The sequence below is a fragment of the Phocoena sinus genome, chromosome 5 (assembly GCF_008692025.1).
Source record: "Phocoena sinus isolate mPhoSin1 chromosome 5, mPhoSin1.pri, whole genome shotgun sequence".
NCBI classification, from domain to species: Eukaryota; Metazoa; Chordata; class Mammalia; order Artiodactyla; family Phocoenidae; genus Phocoena; species Phocoena sinus.
Window position 1 is genome coordinate 115,835,701 of NC_045767.1, and position 11,355 is coordinate 115,847,055.

Below are 11,355 nucleotides of genomic sequence, written 5' to 3' on the forward strand. Positions count from 1 at the left end.
TAGTATCCAATAACTTTTCATTAATATCATGGACTGGTCAGAAGCAAGAATAACAGAGCTAATGGAGTAACAATGTAGTAGGCATCCCATGGTATTATAACCTGAAAATAAATCTATTGTTTTGGGTTCAGCTGGCTCTCAGGGCCCAGAGAAGCTCACCTATATTTGCTGCTACAGCAAACCACTCAGTTTCTGTCCTCTGACCCTAAGAGTGAGGCCAAGAAAGGGAAAATGGAAGAGATATTGGGATCTATAATTCCAGAATATTATCAAATACCACCTGTTTCTGGGTTAGTTTTTAAGAACTCGGAAGTCTGTCACTAAAAGTGATCCTTCAAGGGTCAATGAGCTATTTGCTCATTGACACTTGAAACAACTACTCCTTCAAATTTGGCATATTGGGGAAAATGTGGGAATATCATCAGGAAGATTCTGTTAGAGGTATCATAACCAGGTGCAGATATGAGAGGTAACAGGAGGTCACATCGTCACATAGAAGGAATCTTTTTTTCACTGAGGGAATTTACCTATTTGTTGATTTCTTCCATGGGGACATTAGGCTGTGGAAGGGGGAGAAAAAACTATCAGAGCATGTGGCGGTGAATCAGGTTGGCGTAACAGACTAAGAGCAAGAGGAGCCCCACTACGAGGCTTGTTTTCTCCCACAGGACACTTGCTGAGTTCTAGAATGGCACAGGAGTCTGGGGAGCTAAATTGGAAAAACAGAACAAAATCCTACCAGAGGGAAGGGGCTTGCAACAAACCATGATGAATCTCTTCCTCGAGACATCTCCATGGAAGCTGCATGGATGGGAAGCTTAAAAGTTAAGGTCAATGTCCTGCACAGAAGAATAAAAATTATTAGGCATGAAAAGAGACAGGAAAATGTGGCAAATAATATTTAGAAAATAAGAGCTGATGATTGTAACAATGTGAATGCACCTACGCATGCCATCCATATGTCGACTTAAAAATGACTAAAGTGATAACTTTTATGTTATGCATATTTTATCATAATGAAAATAAATAAATAAAATAAAAGTTGAACTACAGATGTCCAGATACTGCAGTCAACAAACAAGGACGTTAGAATAACTATGATTATTATGTTCAAGGACTCAGAGAAAAAGGTACACAGAACAAATGAAAATAAGTAGAATTTCAACCATGAATTGGAACATATAAAAAAGAACTGTGTGCATTCTGAATTAAAAATGTGAAAGTAGCATCAAAGAATTCATGATATAGGACTATATCTAGGACTAAATTTAACAGCAGACTAGACATCGTAGATGAAGGATTATTAAAGGCCATTAGATAGAATTCAAACTGAAGCACAGTAAGAAAAGAAGGTATGGGTGTAAAAAACCCCATATGTGTGAGTATTAGTTTAAAAGTCTCATGTATGCATGATCAAAATCTCAGAAGGAAGAGAGAGCCAATATTTGAAAGGTAATGGTCAAGATTTTCCAAAACTGCTAAAAATACCAACTCATACATGTAGGAAGCTCAGAGCCCAAAGAAAATTACACACAGACATTTCATAATCAAACTCCTAAAAACCTAAGACAAAGAGAAAACCTTAAAAGCAGTCAGAGGACAAATACACATACTACCCTCGATGAAGAAACCATACCTTGGGAAGAGATGGTCTTTTCAATAAAGACTGACAGCTGGACAACCACCGTACTATAAATGAAAGATCTACTTTTCCATGCAAAATCAACCTGAGTGAATCTCTCAGACTTTATGTTAAAGAGGGAAGAATCCAGACACAAAAGAGTTCTAACGTGTCATTCAGTTTTTACGAAGTTCAGGAACAGATAAGACCAATCAACAGTGTTAGAAGACAGGGTCGTGGTTACCTCAATACAGGATAGGTATTGACCGGAATGAGCAAGAAAGAAAATAATGGGAGTGTTGAAAGTGTTCTATATCTTGATCTGACTGGTGGTTACACACACACACACACACACACACACACACACACACTCACCCTCACACTCACACACATGTGTGTATGTATGTATATGTGTGTGTGCATGTGTATCCATCACATTGCACCCTTAAAATTTGTGTTACATCTCAATAAAATATACATACAAGAAATTACTATAGATTTGTTCTTTATCTTTTGTTGATATGCTTCCCCCAGTATTTCTTCATGTAGAGAACCAGGGTCAAATTCATGTTTACATAGGTAAAGGGCAGAGTGGACTGACCTCCTAGACACTGAAAAGTGCAAATGTGCACGTTTGTGTGTGTGTCCTTGGAATTTCAAACAGTTGTGCAAACTACTACAGTGCTGTCTCTCAACTCCAGACCATTACTTATGCTATTTTCTCTGCCTGGAATGTGCCATCTTCTCCCTTGACCTGGTTATTCATTCTCTAGGTTTCCTTGCTTGCTCTGGAAAGCCTTTCCAGAACATTATGTTTGAGTGGGCCTCTCTTATGTGCTCCCAGAGTGCCCTTTGCTCACGATTATATATCCTGGGCACTCCATGATGCACTTGCCTCCTTACTTGTTTGTCCCCCAGGTAGGCTGTAAGTTCCTGGAGGGGAACTTGAATTACAGAAGGTTGTATCTCCAGCACTTGGTAGGAGGTCACTAATCATTTATGGGACAGTTATATGGATGTAGAACACAATGGACCTGTTAATCCTTAATGGAAAGATGATGCATAATACCTGATTCCAGGGGGATAACACAATGGGATTAGAGCAACCTGGAGCCATTGTTTACTGCCTACTAACCACGTAGTGATGAGAGTTTCTGACTTCTAGGGCGTGACTGAGCATACCTCCAAAACAGCACATTACATTAAAATTGTAAAGAAAGGAAACAGGGACCTGGTTAAATCTCATCTCTAGAAGACCTTGAAGAGGTCTCCTAACTATCTAAATTGGATTTGCAAACTTAAATGCAGACAGGAGCAAGAAAGAGAGTATAAATGAATGTGGTTGATTGTATTATTGTTCTCAATCATTCACTGTCCTCCATGTAAGTGTTTTCTATATCCTCACCATTGCCATACAACTAACAGGATTTTCCTTTGGAGGAAATGTACTTCTCTGCCCCGTTGCTGTCAGCTTGGCCTGTGATTTGCCAATAGAATGTGAGCCAAAATGGCACATGCCACGTCTGAGGCAAAGCATTAAAAGCTATTGCCTGATTTGGCCATTTTTCTTCTCCCTCTGAAACAAGAATTCCAAATGGGGGCTGCTCCTTCAGTATGGATCCTGGAAGCTGGAATCAACACAGACAAACAGGATTGTGAGCAGGAAATGAAGCGATGTTGCTGTGAGATGCTGAGGTTTTGAGGTTTTATCAGAGGAGAACTCTGTCTAAGCTGACAGCAGCAAGCATCAAGTGGAAGGCTTGGCTAAGTCAAGAAAGCCTACCTGTCCCAAGGGGCAGCTCCAGTGGACCGCCACCATGTGGGACTGCAAGCTCACCCTTGACAGATCTTCCTGTGCTTTCAGAGGGACCAGATTTTTTTTTTTTTTTTTTTTTTCCTTTCCTTTTTTTTTTTTTATTAAACATCTTTATTGGGGTATAATTGCTTTACAATGGTGTGTTATATAATTGCTTTACAATGGTGTGATTCACTCTGCTTTATAACAAAGTGAATCAGCTATACATATACATATGTTACCATATGTCTTCCCTCTTGCGTCTCCCTCCCTCCCACTCTCCCCATCCCACCCTTCCAGGCTGTCACAAAGCACGGAGCTAATATCCCTGTGCCTTGCGGCTGCTTCCCCCCAGCTATCTACCTTACTACGTTTGTTAGTGTGTATATGTCCATGACTCTCTCTCGCCCTGTCAAAACTCACCCCTCCCCCTCCCCATACCCTCAAGTCCGTTCTCCAGTAGGTCTGCGTCTTTATTCCTATCTTACCCCTAGGTTCTTCATGACATTTTTTTCCCTTAAATTCCATATATATGTGTTAGCATACGGTATTTGTCTTTTTCTTTCTGACTTACTTCACTCTGTATGACAGACTCTAGGTCTATCCATCTCATTACAAATAGCTCAATTTCATTTCTTTTTAAGGCTGAGTAATATTCCATTGTGTATATGTGCCACATCTTCTTTATCCATTCATCCGATGATGGGCGCTTAGGTTGTTTCCATGTCCTGGCTATTGTAAATAGAGCTGCAATGAACATTTTGGTACATGACTCTTTTTGAATTTTGGTTTTCTCAGGGTATATGCCAAGTAGTGGGATTGCTGGGTCATATGGTAATTCTATTTGTAGTTTTTTAAGGAACCTCCATACTGTTCTCCACAGTGGCTGAACCAATTCACATTCCCACCAGCAGTGCAAGAGTGTCCCCTTTTCTCCACACCCTCTCCAGCATTTATTGTTTCTAGATTTTTTGATGATGGCCATTCTGACTGGTGTGAGATGATATCTCATTGTAGTTTTGATTTGCATTTCTCTAATGATTAATGATGTTGAGCTTTCTTTCATGTGTTTGTTGGCATTCTGTATATCTTCTTTGGAGAAATGTCTATTTAGGTCTTCTGCCCATTTTTGGATGGGGTTGTTTGTTTTTTTTGTTATTGAGCTGCATGAGCTGCTTGTAAATTTTGGAGATTAATCCTTTGTCAGTTGCTTCATTTGCAAATGTTTTCTCCCATTCTGAGGGTTGTCTTTTGGTCTTGGTTATGGTTTCCTTTGCTGTGCAAAAGCTTTGAAGTTTCATTAGGCAGAGGGACCAGATTTTTAATTAAATCCCCTACTGATGTTTAATTGAAATATACCTCTTTTTATTTCTTTTTAGTATTTGTAAATATTTATACACCCAACATATGAGCACCTCAATACATAAGACAAATGCTAACAGCCCTAAAAGGGGAAATCGACAGTAACACAAGCATAGTAGAGGACTTTAACACCCCACTTTCACCAATGGACAGATCATCCAAAATGAAAATAAATAAGGAAACACAAGCTTTAAATGATACATTAAACAAGATGGATTTAGATATTTATAGGATATTCCATCCAAAAAAACAAGAATACATTTTCTTCTCAAGTGCTCATGGAACATTCTCCAGGACAGATCATATCTTGGGTCACATATCAAGCCTTGGTAAGCTTAGGAAAGTTGAAATCATATCAAGTATCTTTCCTGACCACAACGAGATGAGACTAGATATCAATTACAGGAAAACTTCTGTAAAAAATACAAACACATGGAGGCTAAACAATATGCTACTAAATAACCAAGAGATCATGGAAGAAATCAAAGAGGAAATCAAAAAATACCTAGAAACAAATGATAATGAAAACTCAATGACCCAAAACCTGTGGGATGCAGCAAAAGCAGTTCTAAGAGGGAAGTTTATAGCAATACAATCCTATCTTAAGAAACAAGAAACATCTCAAATAAACAACCTAATCTTACATCTAAAGCAGTTAGAGAAAGAAGAACAAAAAAACCCCAAGGTTAGCAGAAGGAAAGAAATCATAAAGATGAGATCAGAAATAAATGAAAAAGAAATGAAGGAAATGATAGCAAAGATCAATAAAACTAAAAGCTGGCTCTTTGATAAGATAAAAGTTGATAAACCATTAGCCAGACTCATCAGGAAAAAAGGCAGAAGACTCAAATCAACAGAATTAGAAACTGAAAAGGAGAAGTAACAACTGACCCTGCAGGAATACAAAGAATCATCAGAGATTACTACAAGCAACTGTATGCCAATAAAGTGGACAACCTGGAAGAAAAGGACAAATTCTTAGAAAATCACAACCTCCCAAGACTGAAACTGAAACTGTGATTAAAAAGCTTCCAACAAACAAAAGCCCAGGACCAGATGGCTTCACAAGCAAATTCTATCAAACATTTAGAGAAGAGCTAACACCTATCCTTCTGAAACTCTTCCAAAATATAGCAGAGGGAGGAACACTCTCAAACTCATTCTACAAAGCCACCATCACCCTGATACCAAAACCAGACAAAGATGTCACAAAGAAAGAAAACTACATGCCAATATCACTGATGAACATAGATGCAAAAATCCTCAATAAAATACTAGCAAACAGAATCCAACAGCACATAAAAGGATCATACACTATGATCAAGTGGGGTTTATCCCAGGAATGCAAGGATTCTTCACTATATGCAAATCAATCAATGTGATACACCATATTAACAAACTGAAGGATAAAAACCATATGATCATCTCAATAGATGCAGAGAAAGCTTTCAACAAAATTCAACACCTGTTTACGATAAAAATCCTCCAGAAAGTAGGCATAGAAAGAACTTACCTCAACATACTGAAGGCCATATATGACAAACCCACAGCCAACATTGTTCTCAATGGTGAAAAAGTGAAACCATTTCCTCTACAATCAGCAACAAGACAAGGATGCTTACCCTCACCATTATTATTTAACGTAGTTTTGGAAGTTTTAGCCACAGCAATAAGAGAAGAAAAGGAGATAAAAGCAATCCAAATTGGAAGAGAAGAAGTAAAACTGTCACTGTTTGCAGATGACATGATACTATACATAGAGAATTCTAAAGATGCTACCAGAAAACTACTAGAGCTTATCAATGAATTTGGTAAAGTTGCAGGATACAAAATTAGTGCACAGAAATCTCTTGCATTCCTATACACTAATGATGAAAAATCTGAAAGAGAAATTAAGGAAACACTCCCATTTACCATTGCAACAAAAAGAATAAAATACCTAGGAATAAACCTACCTATGGAGACAAAAGACCTATATGCAGAAAACTATAAGACACTAATGAAAGAAATTAAAGATGATACAAACAGATGGAGAGATAGATCATGTTCTTGGATTGGAAGAATCAACATTGTGAAAATGACTATACTACCAAAAGCAATCTACAGATTCAGTGCAATCCCTATCAAACTACCAATGGCATTTTTCACAGAACTAGAACAAAAATTTCACAATTTTTATGGAAACACAAAAGACCCTGAATAGCCAAAGCAATCTTGAGAAACAAAAATGGAACTGGAGGAATCAGGCTCCCTGACTTCAGACTATACTATAAAGCTACAGTAATCAAGACAGTATGGTACTGGTGCAAAAACAGAAATATAGGTCAATGGAACAGGATAGAAAGCCCAGAGTTAAACCCATGCACATATGGTCACCTTATGTTTGATAAAGGAGGCAAAAATATTCAATGGAGAAAAGACAGCCTCTTCAATAAGTGTTGCTGGGAAAACTGGACAGCTACATGTAAAAGAATGAAAGTAGAACACTTCCTATCACCATACATAAAAATAAACTCCAAATGGATTAAAGACCTAAATGTAAGACCAGCCACTATAAAACTCTTAGAGGCGAATATAGGCAGAACACTCTATGAAATAAATCACAGCAGGATTGTTTTTGACCCACCTACTAGAGAAATGGAAATAAAAACAAAAATAAACAAATGTGACCTAATGAAACTTAAAAGCTTTTGCACAGTAAAGGAAACCATAAACAAGACAAAAAGACAACCCTCAGAATGGGAGAAAATATTTGCAAATGAAGCAATGATGAAGGATTAATCTCCAAAGTATACAAGCATCTCATGCAGCTCAATATCAAAAAAATGTACAACCCCATCCAAAAATGGGCAGTAGACCTAAATAGACATTTCTCCAAAGAAGATATACAGATTGCCAACAAACACATGAAAGGATGCTCAACATCACTCATCATTGGAGAAATGCAAATCAAAACTACAATGAGGTATCACCACACAACAGTCAGAATGGCCATCAAAAAATCTACAAACAATAAATGTTGGAGAAGTTGTAGAGAAAAGGGAACCCTCCTGCACTGTTGGTGGGAATGTAAATTGATACAGCCAGTATGGAGAACAGTATGGAGGTTCCTTAAAAAACTAAAAATAGAACTACCCTATGACCCAGCAATCCCACTACTCAGCACATACCCTGAGAAAACCATAATACAAAAGAAGTCATGTACCACAAAGCTCATTGCAGCTCCATTTACAATAGTCAGGACATGGAAGCAACCTAGGTGTCCATCAACAGATGAATGGATAAAGAAGATTTGGCACATATATACAGTGGAATATTACTCAGCCATAAAAGAAATGAAATTGAGTTATTTGTAGTGAGGTGGATGGACTTAGAGTCTGTCATACAGAGTGAAGTAAGTCAGAAAGAGAAACACAAGTACTGTATGCTAACACATATATATGGAATCTAAAAAAAAAAAGTGGTTCTGATGAACCTAGGGGCAGGACAGGAATAAATACGCAGATGTAGAGGATGGACTTGAGGACATGGGGAGGGGGAGGGGGAAGCTGGAACAAAGTGAGAGAGTGGCGTGGACATATATACACTACCAAATGTAAAACAGATAGCTAGTGGGAAGCAGTCACATAGCACAGGGAGATAGGCTCAGTGTTTTGTGACCACCTAGAGGGCTGGGATAGGGAGGGTGGGAGGGAGACGCAAGAGGGAGGGGATATGGAGATATATATATACATTGAGCTGATTCATTTTATTATACAGCAAAAACTAACACAACATTGTAAAGCAATTATACTCCAATAAAGATGTTAAAAATAAATAAATAAATAATGGCAACTAAATCCATATGTTTTAAAAAACCCTTAGGGTCAAATCAAATCAAGGGTACATTTGCAATTTCTTATCCACCCCTTAGTTTTCTGATGTGTAAGAGAAGAATGATAATATCTGTTCTGCCTCTGTAACAGGGTTATTTTGAGTGTCAGATCTGTCTAAATTTGTGTTTGTTTTATTTTAATTTTGAAATGATAAGAGAAAACAAGGTCGAGGAAAGAAGTTGAACAACCCTGGCAAAGCAGGCTGGAGATTCGTAAGGTGACAAGACACCAAGAGGCCAACAGTGCAAGCACCGTGTCTCAACTTTCCTCAGCCTCCATAAAAAGCCGACTTCTCCATAGGCAGATCAGACTAGCCTGCAACCATCTTCAGGAATCATGTGATCCTGAAATAGGAGAAGTAATTGACAAAAAGTAACAGTTCCTTGTCTTGAAACAAGTCTGAGCTAGCTTAATAGATCCAGTTTGACTTTCCTCGTTTGCAACATTATAATTCATCTTTCTCCTTGACTAATGACAATACGAAAAAGTAGCCCACGGACATAATGTACCTACAAATGGGATAAGGTTTCCATGTTTGAAGGTATAAACTCAAAATTCTCAAAAGATAGGTAGATTTCTCTGACACCTTTCCACAAAATATCTCACAGGTAGGATTTGTTGGTGATCCTGCACACGTGTCTCAGTAAGAATATAAAGAAAATTGGGGAAATGCCAGAAAGGGAAAAGCGTAAGGTGACGTCCTGTGTTTTTTACTGTTTCATTTTCAGATTTCACATTTTTCCTTCCATTATGCGGATATACCACTAGAGGGCACCATACAGTTCTGCTTCCACACACCCTGTGGTGTAATGCTGGGTCTGACCTCCAGTTACTTCACTGAAAGCCCCACAGCTTTTGTCTATCTTTAATCAGATCACATAGGGTCAACGTGTCTGCCTGAAGGAAGCTGCAGACCCATCCTTGATCCAAGGTCATTTCTCACTCCTCATGTCATTAGGAGCTATCTAATCCTTTCAAGTGACCAAGAGCAAAGCATCCATTCCTGTCCTGTGGCCTCAGGTTCATGTAGGGGGCTACATATGTCATCCAGTTGCCAGTACCGAGGACCATTTCCTGACTGCCCCTCAGCCTCTGTAGGGTGTTCTGCCAGATGCTGGAACTAGAACAAAGATCACAGGACCTACAGATACAAGAAAAGGGGTCGTGCAGGATAACAAATGAACCAGTGTGTGTAAGTACTGCAGGAGCTTCAAGACTGATGAATGAAGTGATTTTCCAGGAAAGCACGAGGTCTTATGAAGAAAAGGAGGCCAATCAGTCCGGGCTGAAGAAGGTAAGAAATTGGATTTTAGGCTGAGTTTCCTTTTCTCCTTCCTGTCTTATTAGGGACCTCCACACAGGGGGAAACCTGAAGCTAAGGTATGATATAGGGAATATCTATCTATCTATCATCTATCTATCTTTCTATATATATGTATACATATGTATATATTTATGTGTACATATAGAGAGCAGCTTCTGCTCCCCAGGACTGCCTGAGAGAAGTTACTTTCTTCTGCACTGCAATATTCATTTGTCATTTATTGATTTGACAAGTATTTACTATCAACTGTGCCCCAAACACTCAGTGGTAAATAAGATAGCCACAGGCAGGGCATGCCTGCTTAGAACGTATAGTCCACTGGGGACACAAAAATGACTGCAACACAATATGGTAAGTCCTATAAAAAGGGAGGAAGAGGGTACAGTATGAGTATAGAGCAGGGACCCCTGATGCAGATGTTCGAAGTCAGGGAAGACTTCCTGGAAGAAGAACTATTAAATCGAGATCCTAAGCAGAATAGAAGTAGGTCATGTGAGAAGCGCATAAGCAGGTTTCAGGCAGAAGTAACACAGCACAGAGGAAAAAAGAATCAAACATGATTTTATTTCTGCATATACAGTTTCCGAGCTTGCTGTTTTCCACTTACCTATTTTATCCCAAGTCTCCATATCAAATATTTTTGAAAACATGATTTTAACAGCTGCCTAACAGTCCCTTGTGAGGATAGTAACTAATTTATTTACTGATTTCCAAAGAGACATAGCATTTTCAAGGCTCATGCTAATTGCTTTCCCCTTAAAAATATAAAGTCATGTGAAATAATCTTTATTGCTCATATTAATATCCAAAAAAACTCCTTTACTTGGCTCTCTGTTGAGAACAATTTCTGCAACCCAGCCTGATATTCCCCCCGCAGCAAATACTGAATTTAAGCCAGTCATTGGTTTGCTAAATATTGGTTACTATGAATTATGTGTAAATTTTGCTGCAATTGTCTTGCATTCATCGGTGGGGCCTTCAGAGGGGCTCCAGGATTCCAGGGCTTTCAGATTTTGCACTGTCCCTCCGAGTGCCACTCCGTGCCCCTCAGCCTCCTCCATGTCTGCATCTCAGCTCCCCATCTATCCCTCAATCTCAGGGAGATTGGGATGTTAACAGATATTTATCTCCACCTTTTCCCCAGTAAATATTTTTCTCAGTGGCTCAGTTTCCTGAAGCTGCAAATATCAGTTTCATAAATATTGTTTTAAAACCATCTTTGGGTAAAAATAGAATCTATTTAACAAGTTGCTGACTTAGCAAATTGATTTTCTGGGCCAAGCAGGAAAGATTTGCAGACTCTTAGAGGAAGTGAGGTGTTTGAGGTAGAGTACCCAAACACCTTCTTTTGAGCTGTTTCAGATCTAATTCCACCTTT